We start from the raw sequence: 15,859 nt of genomic DNA, 5'->3' as shown, positions 1-15,859 counted from the left end.
TGAGTACTGAGCTAACTCAGCATCTACATCTATTTTCTTTGTGTGTCGAGCTCACTCGATACCTGTTGCCTGTCACTTGGCACCTTCAAGTGCCGAGCATAACTTGCACTCAGCACCTTCATGTGCCGAGTAAAACTGGCACTCGACACCTTCATGTGCTGAGCAAATATTTAAGTGCCGAGTAAAATTTTTTAATGTTAGGGTTGTGAGTTGAAATTCAAATTTTATATTTCTCACAGCATACACATGCAAGAAAGAGAAGTTAGCAGTATAGACCACCATTATTTTCATCTACAAAAGGTCATTTTGTGCTTTTGCTAAGCTAAACTCAATGCAAGAAAAGAAGATTTCAAACAATAATGTGTTGGCTTTCTATATTGTTGACAAAGGAACTGGAAACTAGCTTCCTTGTATGTGGCCATTAAATCTGTAACAAAACATAAACTATTATATTAACAGATATATCTTAAAACACTTGTATAAGAATCAAGCTTAGTATGTGATGTTTAAGCCATCCAAAAATACTTTAACACATATTAAATGTTATTGTGCACTTGAATGAACTGACAGTTGTGAAAGATATGTCACTAAACCTCAATCTCAATATACTCCAGAAAGAGGGAGGGAAGTTTTCAGAACAGCTCTACATTTAAAATATCCTTGAACAAATTTGTTTCAATGTGAGCAGTAATACGCTTCCTTTCCTATCTAATGCCTCAAAAATAAAGTGAAATGCCTATGTGTATCCATATGTTTTAATATCAGTATCAATGTCTAGAATTTCTACAATAATCATTATTGAATGAGATGTAACATAGTTTATTTTGGCTAGTTACACTCTACCAAATTGCTGCCGTTACAAATCCTACATTTACTATCAAATTTTGAGAAATGAAGGCAAGCAAAGATCAACAAAACTTATAGATTAAAGGCATTCAGAATTCTAAAAGATGTGAAGATTTTGAAAATTTTAACTAGGCCAAGTGTTTGTATGTTTTATATTAGGTTTAAATATAAAGATTCATCATATTAATACTATAAAATTTGGAAATGTCTAATAATATATTTTTTTAAAGTTAATGTAAGATAGCAATAATATTTTATTTTATTTATCTAAGAATTGTTAAACATTTTACAATTTAAAATTATTAAAATTTATTTAATTATTTGTTCTTATTTCTTATTACATATTTATTAGAATAACTTCTTTTTTTAAAATTTAAAGACCACAGATGAAGTGCTCCATTAAAATGGTCACCTCATTTATAATAACCAAGTATCTAGAGGCCCACAAGTTCAGTCAAATTTCAACTAAACATAACTACTCCATACCAGTCAAAAAATTCAATGACAATGGTAGCTAACATGGATGCCACCTTATGATCAATTACCCATGTCAAGTAGGCTTGTCTGGTCTTCTCTAGTCCCCTCTCATCAATTACCCATTGAAATCAAGCTTGGTTGATCCTTTGCATCAATTTCAACTTGGTTTGTAGATTTTGACATAAGAAAAATAATCTTAGTTGGTCAAATAAAAATAATAATCTTAGTTGGTCCCGTGTGATCAATTATCCATGGTAGCTAAGCATGGAAAGTTCATGCCCTGCGATGAATACTCATGACAACTAAGTATAGTTGATCCTTCATGCTCAATCACACATGACATTATATTATTTGGGAAAAATATTCTAGAATTTGAAATAGTATACGGTCAATTCTAGATTTTTTGATGGGATAATCCTATTGGAATATTAATTGCATTTAGTCATTTGCCCCTGGAGCCAAACGCCCACCTACCACCCTAACTGGTTAGAAACATTAAAGCTCGATAGGTGAGTTTTCAAATCTGAAAAATGTAAGCAAAAACTCTTTGCCAGTAAGACAAAAGGAATGATCTATTTTTCATTCGACCACAAAGAGAGTTGAAGAGATCAAAAGTTGCAGAGAAAAAAGAAGAAAGAAGAAAGAAAGTGATCAGCAAATCCAATCACATAGAGGATAGAAGGAAGCTTGTTTCATGCCTCTAGTTCCATGTGTTTCTTTGCTTGTCATTCTATAAGTTTGATTTGTTTAAATTCATCATTTCTCTAAGCACTATTGTATGTAGCCATTAGAGTTGTAAGTTTAAAGTTTGAAGTTGAAGTTTTACCTATTTGAAGATTTAGGGTTATTTTAGGGTTTTTTGGTTGAAGCCAAATGCTCCTAGATTTTGTAATGTTTTTAATCAAAGTTGAATAGAAAGAAAACAATCATACTTGAATCCATTGCTCTTCCTCTATTTGTTGCACTTAAGAAGTTTATTTTTGTATGCTTCAAGCTTTGGCTCTCTAGTTTTAATGGTGAAAATATTCATGAGATAAGTCTAGTCACTCGGTATTGTCTTTGATTGAAGTTTTCTCTCTATAGTTATTTCTGAGCTCACTCAACATCCACTTCTACCGAGCTCCACCTTGCAGTGGTGACCGAGCTCACTCAACATCCACACTTCCAAGCTCACTCGACATTTATTTGTGTTGAGTTTCCCTTCGAGTGTCGAGCTCACTCGGCACCCTCCTGCCACTCGGCTCTTTCATATGCCGAGCAAAACTAGATTAATATTTTTCACATGGTATCAGAGCTTTGAGGCCCCACATCCATAGTGAGTTAGGGCATTTTTCTAGGATATTTGACATGGCAGGAGATATAGGAAAGATATGGCAGTAGCCACCATCCTTTAATGGACAAAATTATGATACATGGGCAAAGAAAATGAAAACCATAATGGTTGCAAATGATTTATGGGAGTTTGTGATAAATGTGTTCAATGATGTGATAGACCCAACTCAGTATGCTACCCTCACCAATCCAAAAAATACTCAGTTGAAAGAGTCAAGGAGAAAAGATGCTAAGGTATTAAGTCTTATACAAAGGAAGCATGGGATATCCTTGAGACAAACTTCAAGGGAACTAATAAGGTTAGAGTAGTGAAGCTATAGATGATTAAAAGAGAGTTTGAGAACCTTAAAATGAGGGATAATGAACCTATTATAGAGTTTAGCTCACGAATCTCCACTTTGATAAACTAGCTCAAATCAAATGGAGAAGAGTATGATGAGCAGAGAATTGTAGAGAAGATATTGAGGAGTTTACCTTAGAAATATGACAATCTTGTCATGACCATAGAGGAGGCTAAGGATCTCACCACATTGACCATTGATGATTTGATGGGAACTCTTCAAACCCATAAGCACCAGATAAATAGGTCAGCTACTACTTCCCAAGAGTAGTCTTTCAAGGCTAAAAAGAATTCAAGAGGTAGGGGAGAGGAAGAAATGGCTTCGGTAGAGGCTCAAGAAGTAGAAGTTGTGGAAGGAATGGTCAAAGGAATGCTAGTACAGAAAGCTTAGGAAGAGCAAGCAACCAAGAGGGATCAAGAACCTCTCAAAAAAACTCTAAAGGAGGTAAGAAAAATTAGAACTCCAACAAGAGTAATGTCGAATGCTACTACTGTCATAAGTATGGCCATTATGCAAGTGAATGCTAGAAAAAACAAGGTGATCAGTCAAAGCAGAATACTAATGTGGCTAATGTGAACATGGGAAATGCAAACAATCCCATAGCCTTCATCATGTGTAACATTGGTGAAGAAGGAAGCCCTGAGGTATGGTACTTGGACAACGGATATAACAACCACATGAGTGGTAATGAAAGTTTATTTTCTTTCATTTATAAGACTTTTATGTTTGAAATTAAGATGGGAAATAATGGAACTATTTCCATAGTGGGCAAAGGATCTATCATGGTCTGCACCAAGCAAGGTGAGAAAAAGGAAATACAAAATGTGTATTTTGCCCCCAATATGAAGAACAACTTGATGAGTGTTGGACAACTCATTCAAAATGGATACAAGGTGCTGATGGAAAATGACAAGTGTGTCATTCATGAGAAGGATGGGAGTAATAGACTACTTGCAATAGTCCAAATGACAAAGAACTCGATGTTCCCATTGAGGATAGAGACATGTTTCTCTTCTCAATTCAGTGTTGCACCTTCCAAGCATGCATGTATAGTAGTACACTAGTAATCAGCTCTTAGGAGCATGATTGAAGGCCCCTTCGAGCTTTGCAATCTCAAGTATGGACATCTTGGCTTTGCTAGTTGTAATTTGTTGTCCAAGAAAAGAATGGTAGATGATTTGCCAAGCATTGTAAATTTATATGACAAGTGTGAGGCTTGCATATTGGGTAAGCAACATAGGCTTCCCTTTAATTCTAGAAATTTTAGAAGGGCTAGAGCACCATTAGAATTGGTGCATTCTGATTTGGTAGGCCCTATACAAACTACTTCTATTGGGGGGAGTACTTATTTTATGACATTCATAGATGATTTTAGTCGTAAGACATGGGTGTATTTTTTGAAGAACAAATCTGAAGCTTTTGATAAATTTGTAGAATTTAAAGCCCTGGCTAAAAAAGAATGTGGACACTATATTAAGGTCCTTAGATCAAATATAGAAGGGGTGTATACCTCCAATATGTTTATAAATTTTTGTAGGAAAAATGGCATAAGAAAAGAGCTTACAGTCAGTTATACTCCACAGCAAAATGGAGTGGCTAAAAGGAAAAATAGGATCATTGTTGAAATGGCAAGGAGCATGATGAAAGAAAAAGGGCTCCCAACTAAATATTGGGGAGAGGCTGTAGCAATAGCAGTATACTTGATCAATAGGTGTCCTACAAAATAGGTTCATGATAGGATTCCTCTTAAGGCTTGGTCAAGGAGTAGATGGACAATTGAGCACTTGAGAGTGTTTGGATGTGTAGCATATGCACATGTGCCTAAAGAATAAAGGAAAAAGCTAGATGATAAAGGTGTGAACTGCATCTTCACAAGGTACAGCTCATAATCAAACACATATAGGCTATATGATCCAATTAACAAGAAGATCATCATTTCAAGAGATGTGGAATGTCTTTAAAATTAGTCATGGGATGGCTCGGTAGATGAATTCTTAAGCATTTCAAGTAAAGTGCCTACCATTGAAGAGGAAGAAGATGATATTGATGATCACCAAGAAGATGGAGCAGCAAACATAGATTGCAAACAAAGGCAAAAAGGAAAGCAGCTCTTAACATCTCAAGTAATAGCTCCAAGCACTTCAAGACAACCCTGAGCTAGTATGCAAAATAGTAGTAGCAGCAATACTGAAAATTCAGATCCCACTCTTGCCTCCCTATTACCAAGAAAGGCTAAGAGTCTAGGGGAGATATACCAAGATGAAAGGTATGATGAAAACTATAATGAGAGTGTAAATTTTGCATTAATTTCTCATAGTGATCCAATTTTGAAGGAGGAGAAATGGTGTAAAGCCATGAATAAGGAAATAGATGCTATTGAAAGAAATGAGACATGGGAGTTAACTACTTTGTCTCTCAAGAAACAAGTAATTGGAGTGAAATGGGTATACAAGACCAAGTGCAATGCTGAAGTAAAAATAGATAGGCATAAGGCATGTTTAGTGGTCAAGGGGTATAAGTAACAATATAGTAGAGATTATGATGAGACATATGCCCCAATTGCAAGAATGAAAACCGTGTGTGCTGTCATAGCAATTACAACCTAGTACAAATGGAAGATATATCAAATGGATGTGAAGTCCACCTTCCTAAATGGTGTATTGAAGGAAGAAGTGTATGTGGAGCAGCCACCTAGTTATGAAGTTACAAGTCAAGAACGCAAGGTGTATAAATCATAAAGAGCTCTTTATGGGCTCAAACAAGCTCCACGAGCATGGTACAATAGAATTGACTCATTTTTTTATGAGCAATGGCTTTAGAAAAAGTGATGGTGAACCCACTCTATACATAAGGAAGAAAATGGTAATGTGTTGATTGTTGTCTTGTATGTTGATGATTTAATTTTCATCGAAAATGACAATTTTCTTATTGGTGAGTTCAAAGAGGAATGAATTTGAAATGATAGACCTAGTTCTCTTGAAGTATTTTCTAGGCATATAAGTAAAACAAATGTATGATGACATCTTTATCTCTCAAGAAAAATATGCAAGGTAGATTTCAAAGAGATTCAAAATGTAGACTAGTAAGGTAGCCCCAACACCAATAACAATAGGTCTAAAGTTGAGCAAGGAAGATTGTAGCAAAAGCGTGAATCCAACACTATACAAGAGCATGGTTGGAAGTTTGATGTATTTGACTGCAACTTGGCTAGACATAATGCATGCAATAAGTTTGATTTTTAGATTTATGGAAACACCAAAGGATTCCCATTGGCAAGCAGGAAAGAAGATCCTAAGGTATGTGAATGGTACCAAGTGATTTGGAATTTTATATACTACAGCAATTCAAGTTGGTTGGTTATATAGATAATGATTGGGTTGGAAGCCTAGATGATAGGAAGAGCACTTCCGGATACATGTTTCATATGGGATCAGGTGCAATTTCATGGGCATCTAATTTCATATGGGATCAGGTGCAATTTCATGGGCAATTTCATATGTTACTCAATCTATAGTAGAGGTTGAATACATAGTAGAAAATGCAGTAGCATGTCAAGCCATTTGGTTAAGGAGGATCTTGATAGATTTGAATAGAAGGCAAGAGGGTGGAACCACAATTTATTGTGATAACATCTCATCAATTGCATTGTCCAAGAATCTAGTCTTCCGTGGGTGAAGCAAGCACATAGAGATTAGATATCACTTCATAAGAGAGTTTGTGGAGAATGGAGATATCAAAATGGAATTTTGCAAGTCTGAGTAGTAGCTAGCAGACATCTTTACAAAGCCATTAAGCATTGGAAGTTTTGTACACCTAAGAGAGTGTCTTGGTGTAGTTGATTTGGATAAGCAGTGATCCTTGTTTGTTTGGCTCGGGAGAAAAGGGGAGTCTTGGAATATTAATTGCATTTAGTCATTTTCCCTTGGAGCCAAATGCCCACCTATCACCCTAATTGCATTAGAAACATTAAAGCTTGGTAGGTGAGTTTTCAAATTTCAAAAATGAGAGTGAAAACTTTTTGCCAGTAAGAGAAAACAAATGATCTATTTTTCATTCAACCATAGAGAGAGTTGAACAAATTAGGAGTTGCAGAGAAGAAAGAAGAAAGAAAGTGATCAATATATCCAGTCACACAGAGGATAGAAGGAAGCTTTTTTCATGCCTACAGTTGCATGTGTTTCTTTGGTGGTCATTCTATAAGTTTGAGTTTGTTGAATTCATCCTATGAAGTAGTGATTGCTCTAGGCACTATTGTATGTAGCCATTAGAGTTGTAAGTTTAAAGTTTAAAGTTTGAAGTTTTACCCATGTGAAGATTTAGGGTTATTTTAGGGTTTTCTAGTTGAAGTTGAATGCTCCCAAATTTTTTAATGTTTTTAATCAAAGTTGAATAGAAAGCAATCAAGGATACATGAATCCATTGCTCTTCCTCTATTTGTTGCACTTGAGAAGTTTATTGTTGTATGCTTCATGCTTTAGCTCTCTAGTTTTAATGGTGAAAATATTCACGATATAAGTTTGGTCACTCAGTATTGTCTTTGGTTGAAATTTTCTCTTTGCAATTATTTCCAAGCTCACTCGGCATCCAATTCTACCAAGCTCCAACCTACAATGGTGACCAAGCTCACTTGGCATCCACACTACCAAGCTCACTTGGCATTCATTTGTGCCGAGTTTCCCTTCAAGTGCTGAGTTCACTCAGCTTCTTCTTGTGCCAAGCTCACTCGACACCCTCCTACCACTCAGCTCTTTCACATGCCAAGAAACACTAGCACTCAACAATAGTTATTGCCAAGCAAATTTTTGAGTTTTAATTAATATTTTTAACAAATCCATCCCATGTGCATATAGCAAAAGAAGATAAGGAAGGTTAAATTTCTTGACAACTTTGGCCTTGTAATAAAACATATAATTCATCTAACAAGAGTCATCCTTTCATCAAATAATATTTCTAAAATTGAATGATCTAGTCTCACCTCACTACTAAATGATCAATAGCATTTAAGAGTTCTCTCTTTATTATGATATTCTACTTTTGGACCAATATACTAGTAGTTTTTTTTCATAGAAATGGAAGGATAAATTTTCTCAAGATCCTTAGACCATATTTCTATTATAAGGTTGATCAAACCACAATAAATTCTATGTATCTTTCCTTTAATATACTCTTTATCCAATTTTGAAGGATAATAACTTTCTTCTAATATAGATAGCACCATATGTTTATGCTTAAGGAAATGATAGATGGTCTTCCATGACATAGTAACAAAGAAAATGATAATTAGTACTAGCAACCTCTGCAAAAGAGGGTTCCAAATTTCTAAGATGTGTTATTTATGCCTTGAGGATGAGGAATGAACATCCCATCTTCTAATCCATTCCTCTTTTTCAAGAGAAGTCTTCTCTAGAATATTTAAAAGGTGGAACATTTGTTGGGTTTTCCCTTGCTCTATTTATGATTTCTTTATCAGTGGGTTTGCCAATCTTCAAACCATCCATCTATGCTCTCCACTAGATTTGGGGTCATTGGAATACATCAAACAACATGCTTTTAGATGGTCATATTCCCCTCCACAACTGACCCTTGAGAAAATCATAAGGGCTGTAGAGGAAAATATGAATTTCTATGTAAAGTCATTGATATCAAACTTGTTAAAGTATGAAATATTAGTTTTGACTCTACTAAGTCTCTTGAAAAAGTGAAGAATAACAAGGAAGGTTTATTTTGGTTGTCCTCTCATTATGATTGGATTAAAATTGACATTGATGGAGTTACTATGGGGAATCCTTGGCCAACTAGGTTAAGAGGAGTGGTTAGAGATAAAAATTGATATTGAATGGCTACAATGGAGCTTCTCATTGGAGGGCCACTTTACAAAGGCCATAGGTATCTTACAAGCCCTAAAAATTGTTAGACATCTTAATTTTAAAATCATGTAGATACAAGGTGACTTTAACAACATAAAAGATCTCACTATGTTACATACACTCTCATACACACATACACCCACATTAGATAATTCTCACTCTCCTTTCACACTCTCTCTTGTAGTCATACTCTTACTATCCTTCTCCCTCTTAGCACATGGACACTATAATAATAATCATCTTTTATGTTCATACACACAAAAAATCTCTCTCTCTCTCTCTCTCTCTATGTGTGTGTGTGTGTGTGTGTGTGTGTGTGTGTGTGTGTGTGTGTGTCTGTGTGTGTCTGTGTATCATTTTCTCCCTCCCACGCCTCTCTCCCTCACTCCATACCTATGGATTCCTCTTTGTGACTCTCTATATCCCCCCTCCCTTTCTCATCCCCTACCCTCTGACTTTGTATCCCTCCCTCCTACTCTATCGATCCCTCTCTATAAATTTCCCTCCCTACCCCTATCTATGAATTTCCTCTCTCTATCCCCATCTATGAATTTCCCTCCCTCTCTCCTACTCTCTGTAGCCCCCTTTCCCTCACCTCCCTTTCTCACCCCTACTATTTGACTCTCCTTCCATTACCCTCTTCCATCCCCCTACTCAACCCCACATTTCTCTCCTTCCTCCCCCACTGTTTCTCCCTCACTCCCCTTCCCCTACCCCTAACTCTCATTGCCTCTCTTCCTCTCCTTTAACTTACTCTCTCTCTCACTCTCTTTCTACCCCTCCCTCTCTCCCTCATCCTCCCTTTCTCATCCTACTCTTTGACTTACCCCCCTCTCACTCTCTTTGTATTTCCCTTGCTCCCTTTCTCACCCCTTGTTCTCTAACTTTTCCTCCCTCACACTCTTTATCCCCCTCCACCTACATTTCTCCCCTCTTCTCTCTCCACATCCCTCTTCCTTCTCATATCTCTCTTCCTCCCATCCCCCATCCCCTCCACTACCTTAAACTCTTTCTCTCTCCCTATATCCATCTCATCCTCTCCCACTCTATCACCCTCCAACCTCTTCACTCCCTAGTCTAACATCCTCACACCCACTCTCCCCCTCCATTTCTGGCCCTACTCTCTCACTCCTCCCACCTATCCTCCTCCTCCCTCACACTCCCAAAAGAACTCCATCCACTCTCTCTCCATCCCATCCACCACCCCCTCTCTTACTTCCCCCTCCCCTCTCTCTCACCTTCTCTTTCCCACTCCACTCTCACTCCTCCTTTCTCATGTCTCCACCTCTCTCCCTCCCTTCAACTTTCTCCCTCCTATTCTATCTCCCCCTCTACTTTCCTTATCCTCCACTTCCTCCCTCTTTCCACATCCACCTCCTCATTCCTCCCTACTCCACTCTCACTCCCTCCTTACCCTATCTCTCTCTCACAAATTCCTCTTCCCCCCTCTCTTCCACTCACCCCTCTCTTCCTCTCTCACATTTTCCTTGCCCTCCCTATTTACCTCTATCACTCCATGTTTCCCCTGACTTACTCTTCAACTCCCCTCTCTCCCCTCTTCCCACTTCTCCCTTACCCTCACACTTCCTCACTCCATCTCCTCTTCCCCCTCTATCCTTTCTCTCACAACCCATTTCCATCACCCTCCTTTTCTTACCCCCTACTCTCCTACTTGCTCCCTCTCTCTCCCCTTCCACTTCCTAACTCTCCTCTACTTCACTCTCACTCCCTTCTTACTCTACCTCTCCCTCACATCCCTCTCCCTCCCTCTCTTCCTCTCAACACCCCCCCCCGCCCTCAACTTTCTCTTTCCCTCCCTATTTACCTTTGTCACTCCCCCCTCTCTCCCCTTCCCACTTCCCCCTTACCCTTATTAGGATTAAACATACATAAATAATAGTTACATGAAAATATAACCAATATTAGAATATAATAAACCACATAGAAGTGAACACAAGACACAAATATTTAACACGATTCACCCAATTTTTGGGCTAAGTCTATGAAATAATGAGTCCAATAGTTTTATTATCCATTGATTACAACTTGATTAAAATCTGTAATACTTTCTAGCTTTAATATAATGGAAAGAAGCTACAAACTCATCATACATTATGAAATCCCTAATCCTAAGTCATTTTATATAGAGTTTTTTCAACTTAAAAAAACCATCTTTTCCCTATGACCCCACAAGGGGCATTACCACTTGACCCCATCTTTGAGACATTGCCCCTAAACCCATGTAGAATAATATGGGGGGGGAACTCTGCCAAATGAGGTAGGGATAAATTAGCCTCCAAGTTTGATTAGGCTCCACATTACAACAATCTCCCACTTGGAGTCTGGTCAGACTCCACAATAACAACCTACTAGTTAGTGAGTGATCATAGCAATGCTAAAGCTATAGCTCCCACTAGAATGTAAAACCACCCCTAAATTTGATGTTCCTTTTATTTTGTTCACTTGAGAAGACCAACCAAAACTAAAGAGGAGTTTAGCTTCTCCCTTGTAACTTCCTTTATAAAAATAGCTACTAGATTATCATATCTATGTATCTTTTCCAAGTTTAACTATCCATCATCCAAATCTAATCAAATGAAGTGGTACTCTAATTGTATATGTTTTGTCTTTGAATGGAGACTAGAATTTTTTGAAAGATGAATGACATTTTGGCTATTTGTAAGAAAATAATTGACCCTCTATGGGATCCCTAATTCTTCCATTAAAAAATGAATCCATATCATCACCTTGGCTACCTCTCTAGTAGTGACATACGTAGCCTCTATAGTGGATAATGCATTTACCTTCTACAATGGAGGAATCCAACTCACTACTGTCCCACCAATGCTAAAGACATGTCTTAGAGTACTATTCCTAGTATCTAGATCCCTTGCCAATTTTGAATCAACATATCCCTACAAATATGTAATAGATCCCTAAAAATGTAAATAGGTGTTGGATGTGTGTCTTGAATATTCAAGAATTCATTTAACTGCATTCAAATGCTCAATCTCAAGACAAACCATGATGAGTCATCCATAGCAACAAAAATTATGTTCGAACCTGAAACAACCAAGATATCCACTAGAGTAAAAAAATGAACAAAAAAATTGATTAGAATGTTCCTGCAGTAGAATCTAGAAAAATTAATAACATCAGTGGAAAGAGTACATGAATACTTTTCCAATAATTTTTTTTATTTTAGCAAAACAGAGTCTAGATGATCATGATATGTCTCCCACAGTGAAAAATAGAACCCCTAGCATTAACTACATAAACAAGCAAGCAAGAAACACAAAAGAAAACTATACCATCATGATGGGATTGGAAAAATCTTTCCAATGATATAAGATCTTTCCCAATTTCAATATTGTATGCCCAAGATACATATTAAAAACCATCAACTACTTTTTATGACAAAACAAAAAAAAAGGTGGTGGCTTAAGGGCTATAAAATTTTGACTCATGAATTGGTGACATCATGACTTACATTCCAATATGGTTGATATAGTGAATGTGCAGGTTTGTCAATACATGCATCCTTATTGATGTAGGTGTACTCATGAACTTTTGTTTTTAAGAGTGTCTTTGTTCTAGAAACAACTTTTAAAACCATGAAATACAAAGGTTTACATTATTTTTTAATGCTTTTTTTTATAATTTATTTTTTAAAATAAAAAAATAAATCACTACCTTGGGAAGCATACCCAATCTAGGGGCAAATTATTTTTTCCTTACTTGTCAACTATACTTGAATTGGATTAATTTTATATGGAAATAGAGGTTTTTGGGTGCTACGAATCCAATGATGAGCTCTATGTTTGGGCTCAAAGTGCCCCCCAAAAAGTGAACCCCCTAGATCTAATACAAAAAACTTCTAAAAAATAACAAATCTAAAAACTAAAGCTAAACCTTTCATGAAGACAATAGGAACAAGAAAGTTTGAAGCTTTGATAAAAAGTTGAAGTTGAGGAAAGATCAACCCCATAGCTCTCAAGAATCACTACATGCAAATACATGTTATAGAAAGAGAGGAGAAAAGCTATGGAGGCTCAAATTCAAAGATCCATGAAAGATGACACATTCTTTATGTGCAAAAAAGAATTGCAAATTGTATTGAAATAATGAATGTTACAAACAGAGATCCATTCTTATAAAAGGAGATCAAAACCCTAAAAAAAAATATTATTGGCTACATGATAATAATTAATAAAAGAATTAATTATTATATGTCTAATATTTAGCTTAAGAAAACTAGAGTTAATAAGAATATCTTGTTACTCTAAAATATATAATTTAGTAATTTTATAAAAGGATACTTGTACTTCTATAAGAACTATAATTTGTTTATATACATATGCATGTGTGATAGTTTAAATTTTGTATTTTATACTTCAGCTATAATCTTTCTTTTAGATATGGAGTTGTCTATTTAATTTGGGCAACGATTCCCACCAATAGTAAGAAAAGGTGATAGTGATCTACCCCTATATTTATTAACTAATTGCCTAATACTTGAGAGTTAGCCCTCTTCATTTTTTTATCCATCATGGGTTTTTGTGATAAAAATATGGAGTGTGTGGTAGTATTGCTTTATTTTCTTTTAGAACATTTCTTTTCAATGGGTTAAAGTAATGCAATGTGGTGAGTTGTATAAGAGTTTTGATTTTGTCAAGGACATAATAATTCACCACTCTCCTCTCAATATTTCAAATGTTAATTATCAATGTAAGCTATTTGTGGATTGGATTACTTGCATTGATCCTAACCTTTTGTGGAGGAATATGCTTCTAAAGAACTAGTAGCCAAGGGAGTTCTAGAGAGATTTTTCACTTAGAGAATTCATGTAAGCTCCCTCCTTATAGGAATGTTTTTAATAAGAATTCCCTTTCAATGATCTTTTCTAGTTTTGATATTAGAGAAATACTCATTAACAAATGTTTATTTGATAATTGACTTTGTTGGAGAGACTAGATTATGGAATCATATTAGATATATGATAACTTTAAAATTACCCCATCCATGCATTTTTGTAATAAATTTTAATGCAACCAAGGGAAGGAGTTAAGGTACTCAGTTCATCCTTTAATTTTGTTAAAGAGAACTTTTTTCATTATGCATTTAGTCGATATTAAGAAAAGTAATGGATAGCTCACTTAATGTAGTAGGAAGTGTGGTGAAGCTTCTATTTCTTAAAGATTAGATAATATTTTAGTCTTAGCTTTTTGTTGGAAACAGATTAAATAGTAGGTTTGATATTTTGGTTTAGATAGACTCTTGCCATTTTATGATCAAATTATCGATGAATGAAAGTGTATACACAAAAAATCCATTCTTTCAATTCAAACTTATATGGTTGTGTGATAAAATATTGAAGGAACTTATGGAAGCTATTAGTCAAGGGGTAGAATAAGTTATGGTAATGTTTTTTTTAAACATATAATTAGTGATACATATCATATTAAATTGTATCTGTTAGCATTACAAGTGGGAAAGGAGTAAACTTCTAAGGTGGGGGGGAGAATCAGGAGTTTAAACTAGGACCCATAAAACTTTCACCTTTCATACATCGCATGCATAATAAACTGAAATAGCATATAAAACATATATGCATCAATCATGTAAACATAAAATCAAACACACACACCTAACACTAGGTATGATTACCCAGAAACCCTCCAAATGAGAAGGTAAAACTGGGGTGGGGATGACACCCACAAATCTTGACTATTGGAGCAATAAAGTCTAGACAATTAAGGTTATAATGGTTTGATCATGAATCATGATCTGCCATATGAAAGGCATGCACTGTTAAAGACTTACAAAGACTATTAAGTCCCAACTTGTTAGAGGATTTTTACACCCTATTAGAAGTGTGCCTTGTTAATGGACTTTAGGTCATTCACTTGGAATGCTTGTTAATATTAATCTTCAGGTTTCTTAACTCTAAATACTAGATTAGGTTTTCTTTTGTTTGTTTTTAGTTCCGGCAGTTTTGTATAACAGTTTGTAACTATTATTACCGTCTCTTTTATAAATTTGTTGTATTTTTCTGATTGAGAGGTAGATCAAATAATAAATGGTTTCCACTTTCTACTATTCTCATCTTGTTTCTCAGTCTAGGCCTACAGTGGTATCAGAGCATTGGAATTAATCTATGCGCAAAGCTTTTGAAGACTGGAGTGTTTTTGAAGAAGGAAAATAAAAGAAAGCAAATTCAAGTGAAGTTGATTTAATTTTGATAAAAATTTTACAAGTTGATTACATTGCTAAATTTTGGCAAGAAAATTTCAACAATCATTTACAATCTGTGCAAATTGTGTTTCTTTGTGTATTCACAATGCAATCTATTGTTTCATTAATTGGGGAAGCATTATCTGGAAAAAGTAATTGGATGGAATGGCATAGAAAGGTGGAAAATACACTCATATTTAATGATTTATGGTTTAAAATATGTGATGGAAATACTCAACCTGTGGAGCCAACTGATGCTAAAGAAAAAGAAATATGGATATATAAAAATTCAAAAGCTTTAGCTTTGATAAGGGTTTCTGTTAATGGAGAAGTGTATCGACATATACAGGGATGCACACTTGCCTGGGATGCCCTTGATAAATTGAAAAATTTATTTGATTCTCATTTAGAGTTAGAGTTTATTCAATTGCAGTTAAAACTATTCAATCTTGAATTGAAAAATGGTGATGTTATGAGTCTAGCTTCAGAAATTAGAGCTATAAAACAAGATGTTGATGCTACAGGTGGGAAAGTTGATATTTATCTCATAGCTTTTATCAAAGCACTTATTCCAACATATTCCACATATCTAGAGTCTCTTCAGGCAAGCAATCAATTAAAAACCATTACTTTTGATCTATTGGTTGAAAAGTTAGCAGAGGGTGAGAAAGCATTTGGAAGGAAAATAGATAATCCAAACGAAAATGTTTGTCTTTGTTATCAAGAAAATCCTATAGATAAAATAGCTTCAAGAGGTGATCA

Source organism: Cupressus sempervirens, chromosome 5 (genome assembly GCF_028749045.1).
Source record: "Cupressus sempervirens isolate cs-2001-9-10 chromosome 5, ASM2874904v1, whole genome shotgun sequence".
Taxonomy (NCBI): Eukaryota; Viridiplantae; Streptophyta; class Pinopsida; order Cupressales; family Cupressaceae; genus Cupressus; species Cupressus sempervirens.
Note: the sequence above shows the minus strand (reverse complement) of the source record.